This window comes from Pristiophorus japonicus, chromosome 16, assembly GCF_044704955.1.
Source record: "Pristiophorus japonicus isolate sPriJap1 chromosome 16, sPriJap1.hap1, whole genome shotgun sequence".
NCBI lineage: Eukaryota > Metazoa > Chordata > Chondrichthyes > Pristiophoridae > Pristiophorus > Pristiophorus japonicus.
In genome coordinates, this window is record NC_091992.1 from 31,186,637 (window position 1) to 31,211,245 (window position 24,609).

Genomic DNA, 24,609 nt, shown 5'->3' on the forward strand with positions numbered 1-24,609 from the left:
CGCTCGCTCTCTCTCTCTCGTGCTCGCTCGCTCTCTCGTGCTCGCTCGCTCTCTGTCGTGCTCGCTCGCTCTCTCTCTGTCGTGCTCGCTCGCTCTCTCTCTCTCGTGCTCGCTCGCTCTCTCTCTCTCGTGCTCGCTCGCTCTCTCTCTCTCGTGCTCGCTCGCTCTCTCTCTCTCGTGCTCGCTCGCTCTCTCTCTCTCGTGCTCGCTCGCTCTCTCTCTCTCGTGCTCGCTCGCTCTCTCTCTCTCGTGCTCGCTCGCTCTCTCTCTCTCGTGCTCGCTCGCTCTCTCTCTCTCGTGCTCGCTCGCTCTCTCTCTCTCGTGCTCGCTCGCTCTCTCTCTCTCGTGCTCGCTCGCTCTCTCTCTCGTGGTCGCTCGCTCTCTCTCTCTCGTGCTCGCTCGCTCTCTCTCTCTCGTGCTCGCTCGCTCTCTCTCTCGTGCTCGCTCGCTCTCTCTCTCTCGTGCTCGCTCGCTCTCTCTCTCTTGTGCTCGCTCGCTCTCTCTCTCTTGTGCTCGCTCGCTCTCTCTCTCTCGTGCTCGCTCGCTCTCTCTCTCTCGTGCTCGCTCGCTCTCTCTCTGCTCGCTCGCTCTCTCTCTCTCGCTCTCTCTCTCGCGCTCTCTCTCTCGCGCTCTCTCTCTCTCGCTCTCTCTCTCGCGCTCTCTCTCTCGCGCTCTCTCTCTCGCGCTCTCTCTCTCTCGCGCTCTCTCTCTCGCGCTCTCTCTCTCGCGCGCTCTCTCTCGCGCGCTCTCTCTCTCGCGCTCTCTCTCTCGCGCTCTCTCGCGCTCTCGCTCGCGCTCTCGCTCTCGCGCTCTCTCTCTCGCGCTCTCTCTCTCTCTCTCTATCGCGCTCTCTCTCTCTCTCGCGCTCTCTCTCTCTCTCTCTCGCGCTCTCTCTCTCTCTCTCGCGCTCTCTCTCTCTCTCTCTCGCGCTCTCTCTCTCGCGCTCTCTCTCTCGCGCTCTCTCTCTCTCTCGCGCTCTCTCTCTCTCGCGCTCTCTCGCGCTCTCTCTCTCTCTCTCTCTCTCTCTCTCTCTCGTGCTCGCGCTCTCGTGCGCTCGCGCTCTCTCTCTTTCTCGTGCGCTCGCGCTCGCGCTCTCTCTCTCTCTCTCTCTCTCTCTCTCTCTCTCTCTCTCTCGTGCTCTCTCTCTCTTGCGCTCGCGCTCCCTCTCTCTCTTGCGCTCGCGCTCCCTCTCTCTCTTGCGCTCGCGCTCCCTCTCTCTCTTGCGCTCGCGCTCTCTCTCTCGCGCTCGCGCTCTCGCTCTCTTGCGCTCGCGCTCTCTCTCTCTCTCTCTTGCGCTCGCGCTCTCGCTCTCTTGCGCTCGCGCTCGCGCTCTCTCTCTCTCGTGCGCTCGCGCTCTCCCTCTTGCGCTCGCACTCTCTCTCGTGCGCTCGCACTCTCTCTCGTGCGCTCGCACTCTCTCGTGCGCTCGCTCGCTCTCTCTCTCGTGCTCTCTCGTGCTTGCGCTCTCGTGCTCTCTCATGCTTGCGCTCTCGTGCTTTTTCGTGCTTGTGCTCGCGCGCTCGCTCTCTCTCGTGCGCTCGCTTGCTCTCTCGTGCGCTCGCTTGCTCTCTCGTGCGCTCGCTTGCTCTCTCGTGCGCTCGCTTGCTCTCTCTCTCGTGCGCTCGCTTGCTCTCTCGTGCGCTCGCTTGCTCTCTCTCTCGCGCGCTCGCTTTCTCTCGTGCGCTCTCTCTCGCGCGCTCGCTTTCTCTCGTGCGCTCGCTCTCTCTCGTGCGCTCGCTCTCTCTCGTGCGCTCGCGCTCTCTCGTGCGCTCGCTCGCTCTCTCGTGCTCGCTCTCTCTCTCGCTCGCTCTCTCTCTCTCGTGCTCGCTCGCTCTCTCTCTCGTGCTCGCTCGCTCTCTCTCGTGCGTGCTCGCTCGCTCTCTCTCTCGTGCGTGCTCGCTCGCTCTCTCTCTCGTGCGTGCTCGCTCGCTCTCTCTCTCGTGCGTGCTCGCTCGCTCTCTCTCTCGTGCGTGCTCGCTCGCTCTCTCTCTCGCGCTCGCTCTCGCTCTGTCGTGCTCGCTCGCTCGCTCTCGCTCTGTCGTGCTCTTTTTCTTTTGTTGGTTACAGTAGTGCTGGTGTTAAGATTTTCCAAAGTTCTACACAACCTGCGGTAGGGTCATTTCTTCCCTCTACACTATTGGTTGATTGAATATTGGAATCTAAGGGAAAGTCTGTTGCAAATGGGTCAGTAATCTTTTGGGCAGCTGCAACATATTGCAGGTTTTACCTGATTATCACACTCTGGCAAGCATCAGCTGTGTGAACACATGTGTTAACCCACAAAGAATGTTAGACTATTATTGAAACTTATGGGATTGGATTCATGGTACTTCGAGACAATGGTTCTGCAGACCAGATTAAGCTACAATACCCTGATCATAGTGTGTGCTGCATAGCCACATAATTTTGTGGCTATTGGGCTTGCATTGTTGTACAACCAAAGATGATGAAGACAAAACTGCAGCTCCCGTCATTCCCTGTGTGCAGATTTTTTTAACATGCAACCAATGGGGAAATTAACTACATATCCTTTTTTAAAATAGAACAGTAATAATTGCTTAAAACAATAGTTTCCCATAGAGCATAAATATAGCTGAAAAGCAATAGTGCAGTTACCATAATTATGTAATGGTCACCTTCAAAGCTTCAGCCAATAGGGAAGAAAGCCAAAAATATGCGTTATTAAACACACTCCAATAATCTTCATTTTATTTTTGACGGAGCAGATTTAAAATCTGTTTCATTCTGAGCTCTGTAGGAATTTAGCCCACAACCTACCAAGATTGTTCGTCTCTCTAAATTTGTAAACTGTTGTTTCCTGGTTAATCCTGTTTAATGACTTGGATATACAGGGCACAAGTTCAACATTTGCGAATGAAAGGAAACTCGGAAATGTGGTAATCAATGAAGAGGATAGTAATAGATTTCAGGAGGACCTACAGATTGGTAAAATGACAGACACTGGGCCGATGAAATATAACGCATCAAATTATGGTGATACTTTTTGATAGTAGAATGAGGAGAGGCAATATAAGCTAAATGGTACAATTTTGAAGGGGGCTCAGGAACAGAGAGACTTGGGGGTATATGTAAAAAAATCTTTGAAGATGGCGACGTGTTGAGAAGGCTGTTAAAAGGGCATATAGGATTCTTAGCTTTATAAACATAGGCATAGAGTACAAAAGCAAGCAAGTTATACTAAACCTTCATAAAACACTGGTTAGGCTCCAGCTGGAGTATTGTGTCCAATTCTGGGAAATATGCTAAAGCAAGAATATCAAGGACTTGGAGAGGATGCAGAAGAGAGTTACTAGATTCGTACTAGGAATGAGGGACTTCACAGTTACGTGGAGAGATTGGAGAATCTGGGGTTGTTCCTGTTATGTCTCAAATAAAGCAATGTGACTGAGTACTGTAGACTTGAGTAAGTGTGACCCTAGTCTCTTTATTCTGACTCCAGAGTGCTGGCACAGCATGGGAGGCCTGCTTGTATGCAGTGCTCCCAAGGGATGCTGGGATCCCTTGGGACTCCAACAGATGCGCCCTCAGGTGGCAGTAGAATGCTGGTTACAAGGTGTTGCATACATAACAGTTCCCTTTGGAGCAGAGAAGGTTCAGAGGAGATTTGATAAGAGGTATTCAAAATCATGAAGGGATTTAATGAAGTAAATAAGGAGAACTTGTTTCCAGTGGCAGGAGGGTCAGTAACCAGAGGAGACAGATTTAAGGCGATTGGCAAAAGGACCAGAAGTGAAATGAGCAGAAAATGTAATAATGATCTGGAATACACTGCCTGAAAGGGTGGTGGAAGCAGATTCCATAGCAATCTTCAAAAGGGAATTGGATAAATGCTTGAAGGGGAAAATTTGCTCGGCTATGGGGAAAGGTGTGGGACTAATTGGATAGTTCTTCCAAAGAACCATATAGGCCTCTGTCTGGGCTGTATCATTTTATCATAAGAACATAAGAAATAGGATCAGGAGTATGCCATTTGGCCCCTCGAGCCTGCTCCGCCATTCAATAAGATCATGGCTGATCTGATCTTGGGCTCAGCTCCACTTCCCTGCCCACTCCCCATAATCCTTCACTCCTTTAGCACTGTCTATCTGCACCATAAATATATTCAATGACCCAGCTTCCACAGCTCTCTGGGACAGAGTATGCCACAGATTTACAATCCTCTGAGAGAAGAAATTCCTCCTCATCTCAGTTTTAAATGGGCAAACCCTTATTCTGAAACTATGCCCCCAATTCTAGATTCCCCCACGAGGGAAAACATCCTCTCTGCATCTACCTTGTCGAGCCACCTCAGTATCTTTTATGTTTCAGTAAGATCACCTCTCATTCTTCTAAACTCCAAGGTTGAGTAGGTTTGGCCTACACTCATTTCTTCATAAGACAACCCCTTCACCTCAGGAATCAACCTTGTGAACCTTCTCTGAACTGCCTCCAATGCAAGTACATGCTTCCCTAAATAAGGAGGCCAAAACTGTACACTGTACTCTAGGTGTGGCCTCACCAATACCCTGTACAGTTGTATTAGGACTTATCTACTTTTATACTCCAAACCCTTTGCAGTAAAGGCCAACATTCTATTTGCTTTCCTGATTACTTGCTGTACCTGCATACTAACTTTTTGTGTTTTATGCACAAGGACCCCAGGCTCCTCTGTACTGCAGCATTTTGTAACTCAATTTAAATAATAATTTTTTTATATTTCCTGCCAATGTGGATAACCTCCCACTTTCCCACATTATACTCCATCTGCCAAATGTTTGCCCAGTCCTTTAGCCTGTCTATATCCCTTTGCTGATTTTTTGTGTCCTCTTCACAATTTGCTTTCCCACCCTTCTTTGTATCATCAGCAAACTTGGCTACATTACACTCGGTCCCTTCATCCAAGTCATTAATATAGATTATAAATAGTTGAGGCCCCAGCACCGATCTCTGTGGCACCCCACTCGATATAATTTGCCAACCGGACAATGACCCATTTATCCCGACTCTGTTTTCTGTTCATTAGCCAATCTGCTATCCATGCTAATATATTACCTCCAACCCCGTTTTTATCTTGTGCAGTTACCTTTTATGTGACACCTTATCAAATGCCTTCTGGAAATCCAAATACACTACATCCACTGGTTCTCCCTTATCCACCCTATTTGTTACATTCTCAAAGAACTCCAGCAAATTTGTCAAACATGATTTCCCCTTCATAAAACCATGATGACTCTGCTTGACTATTATGTTTGTCCAAATGTCCTGCTTACTGCTTCTTTAATAATGGAATCCAGCATTTTCCCAATGACCGATGTTGGGCTAACTGGCCTATAGTTTCCTGCTTTCTATCTGCCTCCTTTTTTAAATAAGGGCATTGCATTTGAGGTTTTCCAATCTGCTGGAACCTCTCCAGAATCCAGGGAATTTTGGTAGATTGCAACCAATGCATCCAGTATCTCTGCAGCCACTTCTTTAAAGACCCTAGGTTGCTCGCCATTAGGTCCTGGGGACTTGTCCACCTTTAGTCCCATTATTTTACCAAGTACTTTTTCTTTAGTGATATGTGATTGTTTTAAGTTCCTCCTTCCCTATAGCCCCTTGAATATCCATTATCGGGATGTTTTTAGTGTCTTCTACCGTGAAGACTGATACAAAGTATTTGTTGAAAGTCTCTTCTATTTTCCTGTTCCCCAATATTAATTCCCCAGTCTCCTCCTCCAAGGGATCAACATTTACTTTAGCTACTTTCTTCATTTTTATATACCCGAAGAAACTCTTACTATCTGTTTTTATATTTCTTGCTAATTTACTCTCATAATCTAGCTTCCCTCTTTTTTTGGTCGTCCTTTGCTGGTTTTTAAGTTTCTCAATCCCTTGGCCACTTTGTATGTCATTGTTTTCAATTTGATACCATCCTTTACTTCCTTAGTTAGCCACGGATGGTTCTTCCTTCTCTTGAAGTCTTTCCTTCTCACTGGAATATATTTTTGTTGAGAGTTATGAAATATCTCCTTAAATGTCTGCCACTGCTTATCAAGCATCTTACACTTTCATCCATTTTCCCAGTCCACTTTAGCCAACTCTGCCTTCATATCTTTATAATCTCCTTTATTTAAGCTCATGACACTGGTTTGAGATCCAACTTTCTCACCCTCCAACTGAATTTGAAATTGAACCATGCTATGATCACTCTTTTCTAGAGGATCCTTTACTCGGAGATCATTTATTAATCCTGTCTCATTACACTGTACCAGATCTAAGCCTGCTCCCTGGTTGGTTCCACAATGTACTGTTCAAGGAAATCATCCAGAATACACTCTATGAACTCTTCCTCAAGGCTACCTTGGCCAATTTGATTTATCCAATCAATGTGAAGATTAAAATCACCCATGATTATTGCCCTTCCTTATTTACAAGCCTCCATTATTTCTTGATTTATACTCTGTTCAACAGTGTAGTTACTGTTGGGGGGCCAACAGACTACGCCCAGTGACTTCTTCCCCTTATTGGCCCCAAGTTTCCACATGATTTGCTCCTGATTTTTAGGAGTAACTGGTGTAGAACGGAGTATCTTAGAAATCGGAATTCTTGTCATTTAGTTTGCTCCAGTTCTAGTCAGTTAGAACAGTTTCACTTTGGAACAGAATTTTTTTTTCAAAAGGGGGCGTGTCTGGCCACTTACGCCTGTTTTCAAAGTTTCGTCAGTGAAAACTTACTCCAAACTAACTTAGAATGGAGTAAGTGAAGATTTTTGTACGCTCGAAAAAACCTTGCCTACACTTTAGAAAATCAGGCGTAGGTTACAAATCAGGCGTAGGGAATGGTGGGGGGTGGGGGGGTGTTTAAAGGGAAGTTTACAAACATTAAACACTTCAGTTTTACAAATAAAGAGCCATCATCAATAATAAATGATAACATCAATAAATCAACCAATAAATCAATCAAAAAAAATTAATAAATAAAACATTTTCTACTTACCGACTGCAGCACCGGGAGCCCTCCAACAGCGTGCTGGGATGCCCCCCTCAGTGTGTCTCTGTCAGTGTCTCTATCTCTCTGTCTGTCTGTGTGTCTCTCATTCTCTGTCTGTCAGTGTCTGTTTCTGACAGCGAGAGGAGGGGGGTAGAGGGAGAGAGGGGGGGGAGGGATGGGGGAGGGTGGGAGAACGGAGATTGTGGGGGGGGGGGAACGGAGATTGTGGGGGGGGGGAAGGAGATTGTGGGGGGGGGGAGGAGATTGTGGGGGGGGGAAGGAGATTGGGTGGGGGGGGGAGGAGATTGGGGGGGGGGTGGAGGGGAAGGAGAAGAGGGAGGGAGACTGAATGGGCCAGGCCCGAGACTTCGGGCAGGGCCCGTCCCCAGCACCAGATTTACAGGTGGGTGGCGTTGGTCGGGGGGGTGGTGGGAGGGAGGTCAGGTCGGGTCCGGTCCGGGGGCGGGGGGGGGGGAAGCAGGTGTCTGGTCCGGTCCGGGGGTGGGGGGGGGAGGAGGAGGAAAGAGGAAAGAGCGGGTGTCGGGTCCGGTCCGGGGGGGTGGGGGGTGGGAGCGGGTGTCGGGAGCTGGCCGTGGGAGGAGCCTTATTCACGCAGCCCCAATGAGGCCATTTGGCCAGGGCTCAGGGCTGCGTGCTGCGGCCCCTCCCACACAGTTTCGGGCGCCTGGAGCTACTGCACTTGCGCGCCCACTGTAGCGCGCATGTGCAGAGGTCCTGGCACTGTTTTCGGCGCAGGGACCTGGCTCCGCCCCCTACAGCTCCTGCTGCGCTGCGCCGAGGGCCAGAGGACCTGCAGGGAGGTGGAGAATCTGGAGGTTTTTTTTAGGCGCTCTTTGTGGCGCGAAAAACGGGCGTCCAGGTCGGGACTGCGCCGTTCTAGGCGCGGCTCGAAACTTGGGCCCATTATTTCTTATCTCCATTCTAACGGATTCTACATCTTGATCTTCTGAGCCAATATAATTTCTCACTACTGCACTGATCTCATCCTTTATTACCAGAGCTACACCACCTCTGTTTTCTTTCTGACTATCATTCTATGATTCTATGAAGCCACTATTTTATTGTGTGAATTCTTCCTTCAGTGGCACATTATTATCCTTAAGATCATTATTGCTTCACAGGAACTAATTAAAATATAATATTCTATGAGAAGAAATGGTGTGAATACTTAACTTTTCATTTGGAAATCACTTACCCTGCTTTACACTTCATTATCAAACTGTGATGCACCAAAGCAAGGTTTAGAATTGCTATATGGCAGAGATTGCTTCAAGCAGTGCTGTGAAGTGATTTATAATGAATATGAAATACACCTTGAATCTGCCTGAAAAAAATAACCTGTTCAATAGCACAGTAATTTTGGGCCCAAATTTGGCCAGGAGTTGCTCTCTCTCATTTTTGGAGCAACATGATTTCTTTGGAGTATCTTAAAAATCGCAATTCTGCACATTTAATTTGCACCAGTGTAAGTAAGTTATATGGATTTTTTTTAGTTTATTTTTTTTATCAAAAGGGGGCGTTACCAGCCACCTACGCCTGTTTTGGCCATTTAAGCCAGTTTGGACAACTAATAATTGCTCCAAACTAACTTAGGCCAGCGTATGTGGCCACGTGTAGTCCGCTCAGAAAAGCCTTGCGGAGAGTTAAGAAATCAGCGCAGGTAAGTACATTCTAAAGCACCAAGCACTAAACAAAGCACAGAAAATAAGCATTCAATAACAAATTAAAAAATACAAGGAAGCTGAGAGGTCCTGCACCTAGCATCAAGACTTACAAAGCACAAAAAGTAATAAGCAATTCATTAACAAATAAAAAGTAGAAGGAACCCTGCACCTAAAGCACCAAGACCAAAGTAATAAGCAATCAATCAATAACAAACAAAAAATAGAAGCCCTACCTTTATGTGAAGGGAAGGCAGCAGGCCGCCGATAAAGAAGCCCATTGGGCCAGGACTAGAGGCGGCATGCTTGGAGCTCCTCCCACATAGCCTGCAGAGCACACTGTCAGATTCTGGGGGCGAAGAGCTACTGCGCATGCACGCACACTCTAGCACGCATGTGCAGAGGTCCCGGCATTGTCCCCGAATCCAGTTGCCATCATTGAGGAGAGGCTGGGGAGTGACCAAACTTGGCCTGAAGATTTTTGGCGCCCTTGGAGTTCTACAAAAGCGGTGCACCTCTGGTGAGTGCGCCAGAAATCTGTACTGGCCAAATTTTGGCCCATTGATACAAAGGGATTGCTTTTTTCATGCAATAGTTTTAAAACTCTCCCTCTTTTATGGAACAGAAGTTTTGATGCAAGCGTAACTGTTCAACACACAGTATATACAGACTGTGTATATTGTGGTCATCATGAACTTTCCAGGATTATATCACAATCATGGATTTTACTAGGCTTCAATGGCACTGAGTCCACTGGTCGTGTGTGTGTATTGACAGCTACCATCAGTACAAAAGTATTCTAAAACTGAACCCAGTTCAAGTTCATGAGGTTATATGATTAAAATTGGTAGCTTTGAATAATAAGGCTGTGATTGCATCTGGGGTTCAAGTGACCTTTCAAGATAGCTTAAGCTCAGTCTTGTGGTTGAAATGTCATTTCAGCCCCTTGATCTTGTGATAGTCAACATTTGTCCATTATTCCTTATTTTATTGTCATTTCTATCCATTATTGTAGCCCACAGTGCAATGTCTTGGTTAGTACTGTATAAAAATTCACCTGATGCACAGGAACCCACAAAAATAATGATCGAATCAAAATGATGATGTTTTATAAAATTAAAACTGTATATATTGTACAAATTTAGCAGATAGTTATTTAACAATGACTTCCATCTGAACCTGGATGATTATAAATGTTTGACAACCTCACGTATTTTGCAACTGATACTTGGATAACTATCCTTTCATATTAACTTGGTGTATATGTTGGCAGGTGAGCTTGTCTTCATTTTAAAAAATTCATCAAGCAAATAAATTAGTCTCAGTTAGACATTTATAGCATGTGTGCGCCTTAATCATTCTGCCTTGATTTCCAGCATGTATTTCAACGTTAACCTTTCATGCTGAAAGTGTGTTTTGTTTTGTGACCGACTAATCAGTAATTCTTTAGCAACCCTTCGCCATGGAGCTAGACAAGACAAGGTTATTTCAAAGAAAACAAAATACAGCTTGAACTTCCCTTATCTGGCCTGTTCCGAATGAGGGATTTTGCCGGATGAGGGGAAGTCATATGTTTGTTGCATGTATCAGTTGCAAAATACATTGAGGTTGTCAAACATTTATAATTATCCAGATTAAGATGAAGTCATTGTTAAGTAACTATCTACTAAATTTGTACAATATATGGAGTTTTAATTTTATAAAATGTCAGCATTTTAGACTCGATCATTGTTTTTGTGGGTCAGGTGAATTTTAGTATTTTCAGCCCGATATACAGGACTGCGCCTTTAAGAGCTGTTGCTGGGCTGGGCTGCTGCTGCGGTCAGTGTGTGTGTGTGTGTGTGCGCCAATTTGCTGGAACGACAGTCAGACAGTCAGTGTGCAGGGGGCTGAGAAAAGCCAGCGGGCCCCGTAGAGTCTGCCCGACCCCTCCGGAGGGAGCGCTGTGGGGAGGAGTGGCTGGCCCGAGGACTGTGGCTGCAGGAGTTCCAGCAGGGCGACGAGGAGGAGGCAGCTGATTGAGGAGAAAGATTATATTGGTGAGTAGGATTTTGACGGTCGCATTCTGCGCATGCGCCACCTGGCGGCCGGGAATGGTTGTGGACGAGGAATGGTGCCGGACGAGGGAGTCTCGGATAAGTGGGGGTTCAACCTGTACTCTGTTGGGAGCTGCCAAATCCGTTTGCAGTCTTAAACACTTGGTCAGTTTTAATACCAAAGTCTGCAGGAAGAGATGATCCATTTGATTCCTGCTAATGCAGTGATGTGTGTGAGCGTTAGACAAATCCCAGGTGTGAAAAGTTCAGTCAGGAGCTTGTACGTCTGAGGCATTTGTTTGTGCCAAAGAAAATCTGTCTAAAAGTATAAACTTCAGCAGTCCCATGGGCAATGATGATTTTATTCTTCCCTGTGTTTTCCTGTTTTTTCTTTGTAGTACATCAGGCTGTGGAATTTGAATTTTTATTTTGTTTGAGATTTTAAAGATTGAAAGAAGTGCTATCAGTCGAGGATTTAAAAGGCCTTTGTGAATTATTTTAGGCACCATAGGGTTTAGCCTTGCTTCCATAGTATTCTCTTGCTTTCTCACAAGAGAAATGCTGGGAATTACCAGTGTAGTGCTCACATGCAGGATGTCACAAGTGTGAGATCTTTGGGCAGAGTTTGTGATCTCCTGGGTGGGGCATCTGCTCAATACAGGGAAGTTAGTATTCTTGCTTGAAGCACAGCTTTAAACATGTTGGTCTTGCAAAATTTGATTACAAATAGTCATAACCAGACCTGCCATTCTGGATCTGCTCCATGATGTCTGGCTCTTCCTGACTTCACAGCATTTCATGAGGTTCAGTGACAACTATCATTGGTTGATTAATACGCTCTGCCCTAAACATAACTACAGGTTGATTTCTCGTTACTAAGGCAAATGGTTTGTTATCGTTCAAATCTCTCAGCAACTGATATTAAAGTCTTCCGGATATCTCGTACAAAATTTTACTAATTGGGCAAAAGATTCCGCTGCAACCAAATGTAGAAATTCATGGAAGTTGTTTCAGGACTTTACCCTGCGCTGAATTGCTTTCCTCGTTACTCTGCTCCCAGTCTGACTCAATAAAGTGCTCAAAGACCAACTGAGAATAATTTATTACATTCAAATGGAAAAGAAATCTACATTGAACCCATAACTACATTAACATGTTGCCCGTCTGCCTGTTGCCCATATGTTTTTGTCACTAATGGTCCCTGATTGCTGCTTCTTTAAAGCTGCTCTGACCAGATGCTCCCTCTTGTACCCTTTAAGTAGCCACAAAGGATTAGAAGCTTCCTATCAAAACAGATTTTATTTTAATGTAGCTGTCTTAAATAATAAGTTCTCCAGCCTCTGCAGTATTGGTGCAGTTTCCTTCCAGGTCTAACCCAGATAGTGATATTTTCTTTCAAAAAAAAAGGGTGACCACTCTCAACCAGCCCCGAATGTGAAAAATGCAGACTTGTCATATTTGAATCTGTAAGTATATCTAATTGTTACAGTTTTGGGCTTTTCCCATGTCTCTGCTAGACTATAGTTTCTATAAGCACAGAGTCTGTTGTTGTGAACCTGCATCTCTATGCGTTAGTTTAGCACAATTCTAGTAATTAACTTGAATCACAGTAAATGGCTTACTGGAATCTGCATTGAACCCATAACTACATTAACATAGGCCTGTTGCCCATATGTTTTTGTCACTAATGGTCTCTGATTGCTTAGCAAAGTATCCTGAGTAGTCAGAAGCTGTAAAAGTACCAACTGCTCAACCACCATGTACAGATTAAAACTACCTGTGGGCAGATTTATTTACACACAATGATATGAGGTTAGCAATATACTAATAACTATCAAACTGGGCGTAAATTAACCCTTGCAGCTCCTCTAAGCAAGTCCCTTGAAATTGTTTCTGATGGTCTCTTCTCTTAGGCAGTCCCTCGGGGTCAAGGATGACTTGCTTTCACACTAAAAATGAGTTCTCTGAGTCCAGTGTGGGACCTACGGTCTCTGTCACAGGTGGGGCAGACGGAGGTTGAAGGGACGGGTGGGTGGGGTGCTTGGGATGCTGTATGCTTCTTCTGCAGTTTATGCTTGGCTTCAGCTTGCTCCTAGCGAGGACACTCTGTGTTCGGCGCCTTCTCTGCTGTTTTTCCTCCACTTTGAGTGGTCCTGGGATTCCCAGGTGTTGGTGGGGATGTTGCATTTTTTTTAAGGAGGCTTTGAGGGTGTCCTTGAAGTGTTTCCTCTGCTCATCTGGGGCTCACTTGCGTGTCGATGCTCCATCTACAGCGCTTGTTTTTGGAGTCTTGTATCGGGCACGTGGACGATGTGGCCCTTCCAGCAGAGCTGATCGAGCGTATTTTCTATGGAGCTCCTATGGTGCACGTAGGGGGCCAGAGACGAGGCGAATGGAAGACTGAAAACCACAAGAAATGTCCTGAATTGTAAAGATGATGTTTCCTTATGAAGTTCTAACAATTACTGTTGTGCCAAATGTGGGAGATATATGACATGATGGTGCATCCACATTAACATTGATGTGCTCGTTGCTGTGATTCATGGGGCACCCTCTAAGGATTGTGGGAAATTTCAATTCACACTTATTTTCACCTGTCAAGTGGAGATTATGTGCAAAATGCTGCCTATTCAGATAACATCGAGATGGAATGTAGATTTCACATTTGTGACCTGAAAATAGTATTGTCTTGCCCATTCATGATACTTGGATCGACATTTCAAATGGGTGGTGATGGGGTTTGTTGTGTATGTATAATATAATTGCATACAGACACAATAGGGTTAACTGTAAATGTATAATGCTTCTGTTCGGATGCCAAGTGTAATGGAACTATTTGCAGTAACTACTACCCAGGTAATAAAATATGTGCAGTGTAGTCAGTAACCAGGCAATGGCAGCAAAAATTAACGTCACTACACTCTAATACTAAATCGCATGATTGGCTAAAAGGTTACGTATTTATTGTGTAGCATTTTCACTGACCGTTAAAAACAAGTATTTGTAATTAGCAGCACAATGAAAAACAAATACATTGAAAGAGGAAAAGACAGGTTAATGTTCGTATGACCCATCAGAACTTGGTTCAAAGGTTGTGTTTCGATGACATTGACATGCTTTAATCCCTCCCGAAGCTACTTGGGAATTAGTATTTTTAATAATCGGTAAATCAGCATACCATCGCCAGGTAATCCCTCAGATGCCTCTGGCTGGTATGGTATCTGCGACAGAGACAAATGTGATAATGAATCAGTTTTCTGTTGGTTGGGATTATTGTAGGTGTGGTAAAAGGTTTCAGTTCCTGTGTATCTGGTTAAATTCCCATTGAAAGAAAATCAGCCCATAAAGTTGTATTGAAGTCCTTAGAACTATTATTTTTGTATCTACAATATCTGTGACTGCAGCATACATTATTTTTGCTTGAATGATTGACAACCATAATTTCTATACCAACTTGCATTTATATAGCTCCTTTAACGTCGTAAAACATCCCAAGGAGCTTCACAGGAGCATTTTCAAACTAAATTTGACCAGGCCACATAAGACGATATTAGGGCAGATGCTTGGTCAAAGAGGTAGGCTTTAAGGAGTGTCTTAGAGAGGCGGAGTGGTTTAGCGGGGGTGGGGGGCGGAGGAGTTCCAGAGCCTAGGGCTGGCAGCTGAAGGCATAGCCACCAATAATGAAGAGATTAAAATAGAGGATCATCAAGAGGCCATAATTGGTGGAGCACAGAGATTCGGAGTGGTTGTAGGGCTGGAGGGGATTAGAGGTAGGGAGGGGCAAGGCCTTGGAGGGATTTGACAACATAGATGAGTATTTTTAAATTCAGGTGTTGCTCAACCAGGAGCCAAAGTAGGTCAGCGAGCACAGGGGTGATGTGTGAACGGGATTTGGTGTGTGTTAGGACACTCTCAGCAGAGTTTTGGATGACCTTGAGTTTATATAGGGTAGAACGTGGGAGGATAGCCAAGAGTGCGTTGGAATAGTCAATTTTAGACTTGATCATAATGTATTCATCATAGAAAATTCCTCAAAGTGCTTTACAGAGAGGGAAGAAAAAGGAACAGAAGCTGAACAACTAGTGATATTGTAAGGGTAAGTAAAAGCATGGTTGAAAAGATGGATTTTGAGAAGACAGTTGAAGGTGCAGAGGGTGTTAGGGACTAAGGCAGCTGATCTGTCACCAGTGTTGGGGTGAAGGGAAAGGGGGAAATCATGTACCATAGTTAATCACACAGGATGTTTTTATGAGTTTGGCCTGAGTAGTCTTTGTACTGTAAGAAGGCTGGAAGCTGCACTGTAGGGACTTGAGTTCAGGGAGAGATGAGCAAAGGGTTGCAAGGCAACAATACATTGCAGCCTGGGAGAGGAAAAGAAGGTTAGAGATGAGGCATTAGTTGGAGAGTACATTTGGTTGAGGGTGGCATTTTTGTTTGAGGTGATTTAATGATTCTGAAACAGTTTTGAGGGTTGCTGCTTGAGGCAGATTTAAAGTAGGCTCCAAAAATGGGAGGGAGTTCCCTGTATTCGGGCTGTTCTTGAACTGTTGGCTTTTGCTCATTTTCTGGGCTGGCTTGCATAACGTGACTCAGGAATGTAGTGATTAGTGGGAGGATCTTAGATGGTGATCTGAATCTCATTGTTTAATTGAAACCTAGTCAGCAGCCAAGGGAGATTAAAGATATATCATGGAAGAATTTTGCAAAGCACTGAAAACGCTATGTCGTCATATATAAAAATAAATACTGGCAACATATTAGTGTATTATAACAGTTACTTAATATTGTTTTAAAATAAGTATTCCTATTAATTTTGATGGCATAGTTGGACCTTGGTAAAATGTAGCTGGCCTGAATCCAAATCACAATGATTAAATAACCCTTGTTACCATTGCAATATGTATTGTTTTTATGTGCTGAAATAGTTAATCATTGATGTTAAAATGGGGATGGTGCTATAATTGGTTCTTTGTCTGCCTGGATAGCAAGGAGGGGAGGGGGGAAATCAGTCAGGGCTCTCAGTCTTGATTATTGTCCAGCAACTCTGCTGTAAGTATAAGTATTGGTGTTGCCAACTTACCAGGATCGTTGGAGTCTCCAGGAATTAATAATTAATCTCCTGGACACTGCTGTGAGCAACCCGGAAGAAAAACCATGGGGCAATAAAGGGATGGTTTTTTTTTCTCCATTTTCTATGAACACTTTTATAATTAGTTTATAAAAATATTGGTGATGGGAAAACAAGCTGTTTGACTGGGCAGGGCGGTTGGTCATGTGATGAAACCTCCAGGAAATGTCCAACCAGAGTTGCTGAAACTAGCATTCAGCAGATGTTGGGTGAAGACAGGACCGGCTCGACTTTCATGGCTTCTTGGCACTGACTGTCCAGTTTTCATGTAGAATGATCATGTCACAGGGTTTTGCTGCCCATTGAACCATATCCCAGGTACATTATTGCCTAAATATGGTGTGCGATGTGTTTGGTCCTGTTTTAGTTGGGAATTGTGGGCAGAGTCAATTTTTTCTTACTAGTCAAAGTACAGTACAGAATTGTCAGCCCTGTTGTATTATTCTCCTAGCTTGGAGGGTTATGTTCATCGATATATCAAATTAATGAGAAGGGAGTTGGTGTAAAATAATATAAAAATCTAAATTGTTTGCTGTAATTTCTGTGGTTGAGTGTAAATCTTAAGCATTAGAATTTCTATTTAATGTGCATGCTTGGTATGGAACTGCTAACTTAGAGTAAATTTGAGTGTGTATTTGTTAACAATAGGGAAGTTTGAACTTAATTAGTTTTCTGTTTATTTCAAAGAAAGTTATTAACTGGAATATTATATAGTATGTATGTATTTTATTATATTTATTTTTCAAGATGTGGTCATTCTTTGCAGATTAAATTCTCAATTTTTGCTGAAATCAAAATTGCCTTGGAGGATGTCAAAAAAAATGTGTAATTAAATTGTAAAAGACAAAACTGGCAATATTTATTTTTAAAAAGCAGCTGATTTCCTTTGTGATTGTTTGGAGGTAGCCTTAGGTCTGGAGCACGGTTGTAATGTTTAGTTGCTAACCTAGCCTGCTTCTTTAAAGCTATTGCTTCGGCAGTGGTCTCAATGGGACCTTGGGTCAATTAGAAGCTATTTATTATCGTTGCAAGTTTCTTTGCTGTCCTATATTATCAACCTTTGCAGGATTTCTTAAGCTGAAGGGGAAAACAAGGAAATAACCCTTTTTATTTTTTGTATACTTGGTTTTCTTATTTTTGTATGTATTTTGTTTTAAATTATATAAACTGCCAACCAATCACAACTGAACAATATGTGAGGACTGGACTGTGATGGGTGTTCTCAAAACTTTAATAATAGATATGTGAATGTTGTCAATTTAAAATGAAACCATCAATTTAAAACTGGTTTCGAGGGTGGTGCAGTGTTTGGAGCACCAGCATGACTCATAACAAATTGATGCAACCCTAGTTTGATTGTAATTTTCCCCCATTCTGCTGAGTTCCCAGTCTAAACCATACTGCTTATCAGGTAGGCACACATCTCCTTTACAAATATAAGACCTTTTTTTAATATGCTTTACAATATCTAGTGTAGCAAGACTAAAATAAGATGTTCCAATTAGCAACAATTGCAAACTGATATTGCAACAATTAAAATATTTTCCGATGTAATTAACAATTAGTTGGTCAGAGCAAGCTGCAAGGATACAGAGTTCTTCGTTTTCCCATTACATGGTCCAAGTCAGGCATGCAAACATAGTGATGTGAGGAACAGGATGTTTAATGCGGCAGCACAATACAGTCATATGGCTACCAGTGGAAAAGCTCACCATGGGATTCAAAAGTCTCCAAGTTAGGCTTCATAAGCTGTTCTAGTTCTGTAGGGTCTGTGACCTCTCTGAAATAGATAGACCTTTCTCAAGTGCTGCTATTTTCTGTCTAACAAATTGAGTAGAATCCAGTGAGAACAAGCTACGGTTGATGGCTTTTGAAACTTCCTGCTTTTAAAGTAAGAACATTTCTTTGGTTGGTGCACTGAATTTGAAAGTCTAAGTTAAGAAAATTCTCAACCATAACTGACATTTCATCAATGCTGTGCTTGTATGATGTATTGCTGGGGTTGAATCCTGAACCCTTCGTCAATTGTGAGGTTATGTATTTAGATATTTACATGACCAAATGAAGAAAAGCTGAGTTTAAATACAGCTGAGGGGTTTAGATGATGCGCCAAACCAGAAGAGAGTAGCTTAAGGATTTTGGCAACTAACCTTAAATTGTGTTACAGCCTTTGAGCACTATTCAAGTGAGACATTTGTACAGTCTTGCATTTGCCCCCTGCCCAAACACACATTAGGATTAGGCTCATTGTATAGTGGGGGGATGTTAATGGATCTCTTCACTGGAGTTTTGTGAAAGCCATGCAGCCATTCTGTGGTACATTATGCCACAGTCTCCAAATGTTTCTCATGCCCTTTTCTGCTGTCTTTGGCCTGTTTATTGGATAACTTTCACCAAAATCTAGTGAAGGGTCTTTTCTATATTTTCTTAATCCTACTTCTGTATTTACTTAGGGCATGGTGCTATTGGCATGATAAAATTTGGTAAGGCAACAGGAGTGGTGCAAATGGGCAACAGAGAGGAATTGTAGTGAATAAGGCAAAATAACAGAGGGTGTGCAGAAAAACAAATACTAAGAAATCAAATAAACAGGTGAAAGACTAAAATGAAATGTAAAATTGGGGAAAACAATGTTTACCTCTAAGATGCGCATCATAAGCGACATGAGGTCACAATGCATGTGTGTGTGCACGTATCGAAATATAATACTTTGTGCTTGTACCTGATAGCACTTGTTTGTAGATATCACCATGCATACTGATCAGATTCCCATGCTCCCCATATTTATTTTCCTCATGGTAGGAGATTATTACAGTAGCTGAAGGGACAAGAGTGGTTACAGTTAACAAGGAGTTAGAAGTGTATTTACAAACCTGTTGTTTGATCTGTGTTTTTTGGATTTTTGACATATTTCTACCATCTACCAAAATGTAAGGGTCAAATTTAACTCTACCCATCCATTGGAAACTGATCAAGTGAATAGTTAAAATGGCCCAAGTTACTTGCCTGCCGTGGATCTCAAGGGAGCTGGCTGTCCCCAATTGTAACCTGCTCAATTGCCCGGTGAGGTCCTTTTTTTTACATGCGTGTCAGATACCGATAATGCCATCGAGACCCAACTGCAATTTTAACTCTGCAGCCTGAGCTGGGAGCGGCATTGAATTTCCAGTCAGGCCAGCCGAGAGGGGAAGAGGATCTGGGCCAGAAGAAGTCCAAAACAATAAGTTTTTAAAAAGCGTTTTTATACTTTCCTTGTGGGGCCAGGACAAGAGGAGTCTGGATCAGCAGAGAACCAGATGTAGAGCTGTCATCACCATCATCATAGGCGGTCCCTCGAATGAGGATGACTTGCTTCCACGAGTTCACAGGTGTTTTTCAATGAAGGACCCGATGTTCCAGTCCTGAACTCCAATTGAGGGCCAAAAGGACAGAGGTTCTGCAGAAATAACTACTAAGAAATCAAAGCAATAAAAATTTGGGAAAAAATCTTTCTCCAAGTGGATGACCATATTGGTTCACCATGAAACATAATCGGTATAGCTAATAATAACATCTCATGTACAAATAGTTCAACAATTCGCCAAAACAAAAAGCACAATTGTGTGTTAGAAATGCTCCCTTACACAGCCTGTTCCTCCCTCTGGGGTCTGGGGCTTCAGTTCTACTACATTCCCAAGCTTGTGTTGTATATCTAGGCCTAGTTTAGAAGAGAATTACCCAAGTAGTGGACTTCCAGAATGCATCATTTTTGCTATGTGTTACTCTGATGGGACTACAACTGCTAGAATGGAGCGTGGAGCAGCCTCCTGCTGAGTATAAGATTCATTGGGAAGAGCAGGACTTACAATCACAAAGGAGCCAATTTTAACCTAACCTGCCCATTGGGAAACTGTTGGAATCGGGTGCAATGCAGGTTTTACACCCCGCCCGATTTTAGTCTCCATTGAAGTGAACAGTGTAATATCAGGCGGGGAGTAAAACTGGCATTCCACCCGATCCCATGGGCTTCGTGCCCGGTGAATTAGGTTAAAATTACCCCCAAACCCATTACATACTATAAGGGAATAGCAGAAAGGCTGCTCTTTCCACGAGCGACCCCCTGATATAAGGGGTCGATATTCGACCCAATCCGTCGGAGCAACGCTCGAAGTTAGTAGACTGAAGGCAAGGTACAACGATCTTTTAATTACGAAAAGTCCGGGAGCGATTTCTCAACACAGCTGCCTGTGGATGGAACCGCTCGCTGAACAAAAAAATCAGCCATCTTTTATACAATGTTCAAAAGACCATTTGCTTCCCCAATACAACTTCCCATGACTCCTGATTGGTTACCTTATCAGTAATACCTTGGATTGACAGACCAGGTTCAGGCCTTCCTAGGGTGATCTCATCCTGCTAGAATGTGCTGACCTGGCGGCCTTCTGGTTATTGGGGCTATTGAACTCTGTTATAATTATATGGTTAGGACTGGACCTCGCCTCGGAATTTAAATGAGCTAACATCGGCCTTTGTAGTGGTCCATTTTATAAGGGCGTATAAAGGAAATAACATATCTGAGCGATTAATTACAGGAGGCCCCATCACAGGAAACCCAGAAGGGCAAATAAACAGGGCAAGGGGTCAAAAGTAACAATGGAAAACTCCATCTGGTCAAGCAAGAGAGATAAGAGAACATTCTAATTCTAATAAACCTTGAAACACAGTGAGGTTTATTTTTCAGCTATCTCCCTTTTCTGGCTAACTTAAAACATTTTGTAAATACCCCCTAATGCCAAATCTATTTTTTCCTCTTACACATACCTTGTGAATTAATATTCTCACTGTCAGTCATAAAATTGCCTGGTGCAATCTGATTTTCTGATTGGACAAACAAAAATGATTTTTTTTCCAAAACATAAATTGAGGGGCAGAAAGAAAATCTCTCAGCTGATGTTGGGGTTCACTGCATTCGGGTAAACCCCTGCTTCTTTGGTTCAGTGGTTTTAATAGTTAATAATATGGTGTATCGTGGCAAGAGCACCGATCAAGTGGACTGCTCTGTCCTGGATGGTGTCGAGCTTTTTGAGTGTTGTTGTGGCTGCACTCATCCAGGCACGTGGTGAGACACCAGTCAGAATACTCTGCCTCTATCCTACTTTTGTAGCCGCAGTGTTCATGTGGTCGGTCCAGTTAAGATTCTGGTCAATGGTGACCTCCAACATGACGGGGGACTTGACAATGCTGCTACCATTGCATGGGCCACAAAAGAGCAAGCAGCAGCTTTATATTCTGTTAATTCTTTTTTTAAACCTTCCTTTTGGAAAATTATACACAGCAAGAATACAAAGAAAGAAAAAAATTAAGTTATTAGTATCATACTATGTGCAGCAGGATAGCAATATTGAAACTGTTTGAACACTCCAATCAGATTTCCTCCCCACCACAGCCCTGAAATGGCCCTTATCCAAGTCACAGATATGTGATCCTGCTGCACTATCCTATCTCCTCCTGCTTGTCTACAACCTTAGGCATAGCTGACCACGCCATCTTCCTCGAACGCCTCTCCTCCATTGTCCAGCAGAGTGGCACTGCCGTTGCCTCTTACCTGTCCAGTCAGCCAGAGAATCTCATGCAATGGCTTCTTTTCCTGCCCTCCTCGACTCCTCTCCCAACCCCCTCCTGCCATCCACTACCTCGGGAGTCCCCCAATATTCTATTCTAGGCTCGCTCCTATTCTCAGCCTCATGTACTGTTAGCTGATCTTTGCTGAGAAAGCAATTGGAACACTTTAATTGACATCATTACTCCTGGGCGAGGGAGGGTAAAAATCAGACAGGATTTCTACTCCTGGTGTTCATTGACCCCTGATGATAGTGTGTGTGTGGAGGTTAGATAAGAACAGAATTGCACTCCATTGTTCAATAGCTTGCCAACAATCATTGTCAGCTCAAACATAAAGAATGACCCATTGGATAATGTGCTGGTGGGGTGCCAGTGCCTGTGCCTCTGTAAACGAACAAGGGTCTTAATGTCAGGACAAAAAATAATCACTATTACGTGGAATTGTGCGCATTTTGATTCTTTGATATAAAAAAAATACAAGGGTAGTTTCACCTCTGAAAACACTTGGGAGATTTAGTATGGTGCATCGTTAATTAGATCATGGATGCGAGAGTAGAATTGTTGTGGTTGATTAAGTTAGCTCCCGCCAAATCTACCTCTTAAAATTTGTTCTAAGTGCAATGTTGCAGAAGAGAAGGTCTGATTCAGAAATACACATTTTTCTTGGCCCAACACCAACTCTAGCCTTTCAGTAATACCATTTTCATTCTTTCTGAAGTTGATCTTGATTCAAAACAAATGACTGCAGCTGGTCTTCGATCTCCATACAGTCTCAGGACTGCATCACAGCCGATACTGTGGATTGCAACACTGGTAACAGTGTGCTCAATGAATGATACAGTACTGGACACATAAGTTTAACTAGATATATACTATCTGTGAAACCACATCATTATCTTCCAGATACTGAGACTCCACCGATGACCTGCTGCAACTGACACATATGCAGAGCAGTATGGTTAAGTCAATAAATTTTATGAATAAGCTATATCTCTGCATTCACTATAGCAGAAATATAAATTTGTTTTGCATGTCGGTTAACTATTGTTTACACAGCAATAAATATCTTGAAGCATTTATTCACATATTACAAATTGCTCAGACAATTTGTTGAAATATGAAATATTAACAATTTGTTTTGAGACCCATAAAACTGTTTTAGAAAGCTTCCTGTAAATACTTAATACGTACCCCTCCTTTGTTTATTTATGCTACCTTGCCTTATTCACCACCTGTTCTTTCCATTAGAAATGCTTAAAAAAATGAATACGAATACTTTAAATACAAAGTGCAGCGTACCTTTTAAATGCAACAATGATGGAAGTAGAGCTCCATCATGCAAGGTTTCAATATTTATATCTTTTATTTTATATGACCAGATACAGAATTTTTTTTTTTAAGTTGGGTTTGGTCAGATCTATCTTTAATGGGAAGCTGTATCTGCATCATGGAGTGTGCAATCCTGATGATACAAAGATGGGTGGGAAAGCAAATTGTGAGGAGGACACAAAAAATCTGCAAAGGGATATAGACAGGCTAAGTGAGTGGGCAAAAATTTGGCAGATGGAGTATAATGTGGGAAAATGTGAGGTTATCCACTTTGGCAGAAAAAATAGTAAAAGCAAATTACTATTTAAATGGAGAAAAATTGCAAAGTGCTGCAGTACAAAGGGACCTAGGGGTCCTTGTGCATGAAACACAAAAAGTTAGTATGCAGGTACAGCAAGTAATCAGGAAGGCAAATGGAATGTTGGCCCTTATTGCAAGGGGGATAGAGTATAAAAGCGGAGAAGTCCTGCTACAATTGTACAGGATATTGGTGAGGTCACACCTAGAGTACTGCGTACAGTATTGGTCTCCTTTAAGGAAGGATATACATTGGAGGCTGTTCAGAGAAGGTTCATTAGGTTGATTCTGGAGATGAGGGGGTTGACTTATGAAGATAGGTTGGGTCTATACACATTGGAGTTCAGAAGAATGAAAGATAATCTTATCGAAACATATAAGATAATGAGGGGGCTTGACAAGGTGGATGCAGAGAGGATATTTCCACTCACGGGAAACTAAAACTAGTCTCAGAATAAGGGGCCGTCCATTTAAAACTGAGATGAGGAGGAATTACTTCTCTCGAGGATTGTAAATCTATGTAATTCTCTGCCTCCAGAGAGGTGTGGAGGCTGGGTCATTGAATATATTTAAGGAGGAGATAGACAGATTTTTGAGCGATAAGGGGTTATGGGGAGTGAGCAGGGAAGTGGAGCTGAGTCCATGATCAGATCAGCCATGATCTTATTAAATGGTGGAGCAGAATCGAGGGGCCAGGTGGCTTACTTCTGTTGCTTTTTCTTATGTTCTTATGTTCTACCCTGAAATCAAAATGATCAATTTATTGAGCCTCTGAAAGGCAAAAAGTATTTGTAGATTCCAATCATATGTGAATTGTTTTGATTGCTGACTGGTGTACAGCTACAAACAAATTCACTGGGGCCAACTTTCAAGATCCCTCCCTGATGTACCCAAATTTTGTGGGCTGAGGATTAATAGGGCTCAGATATACCCCAGGTGTTGACCAGCTTCCTGGACCCAGTTCTCACGATCACTGTGGTGAGAAGTTTGCTCTTTTCGACGAGTAATTTATTTCAGCGCAATGTAGTGGGAATTTTCTGGTGCGATCTGCTGTGATGTCAACCAGCTGCCACAACAGCCAATCACATTGCAGAATTCTCACAGATAGGGAACCAGGAAATGAGAAACTGCTTTTATTCGGACTTTAAAAAAAAAATGTTAGAAAGCAAAATAAAGATTTGGGGCTCTCGCCTGGGGATAAAGTAGAACCTGAAATATCATGAACAAACTTTTTTTTTCTAAATAATTAAAAAAAAATGCTTCTTAAAAACTGTAATTTTTATCATTATGGAGAAATTTGACACTCCACAAAATCAAAATTCATTTTTCAGCGCCATAATGTTAGTTTAGCAGTCAACTATTTACAATCTATATTAACGACTTGGAAGAAAGGACCGAGTGTAACGTAGCCAAGTTTGCTGATGATACAAAGATGGGAGGAAAAGCAGTGTGTGAGGAGGACACAAAAAAATCTGCAAAAGGACATAGACAGGCTAAGTGAGTGGGCAAAAATTTGGCAGATGGAGTGTAATGTTGGAAAGTGTGAGATTATGCACTTTGGCAG

General features: G+C 43.2%; 1 protein-coding gene across 4 annotated transcripts in view; it reads left to right on the forward strand.

The window, feature by feature from the left end:
• The window catches only part of LOC139226422 (rab effector Noc2-like), a 300,066-nt gene that overhangs the window by 98,003 nt on the left and 177,454 nt on the right, over nt 1-24,609 (forward strand). The window contains exon 1 of one of the 4 annotated variants that reach the window (XM_070857184.1): nt 16,039-16,136. The exons of the other annotated variants lie outside the window; for them this stretch is intronic. The gene's annotated coding sequence lies outside the window, so the exon portion shown is untranslated. Of the gene's footprint in view, nt 1-16,038; nt 16,137-24,609 lie in introns of those variants that run through there. 4 annotated transcript variants of the gene reach the window in all.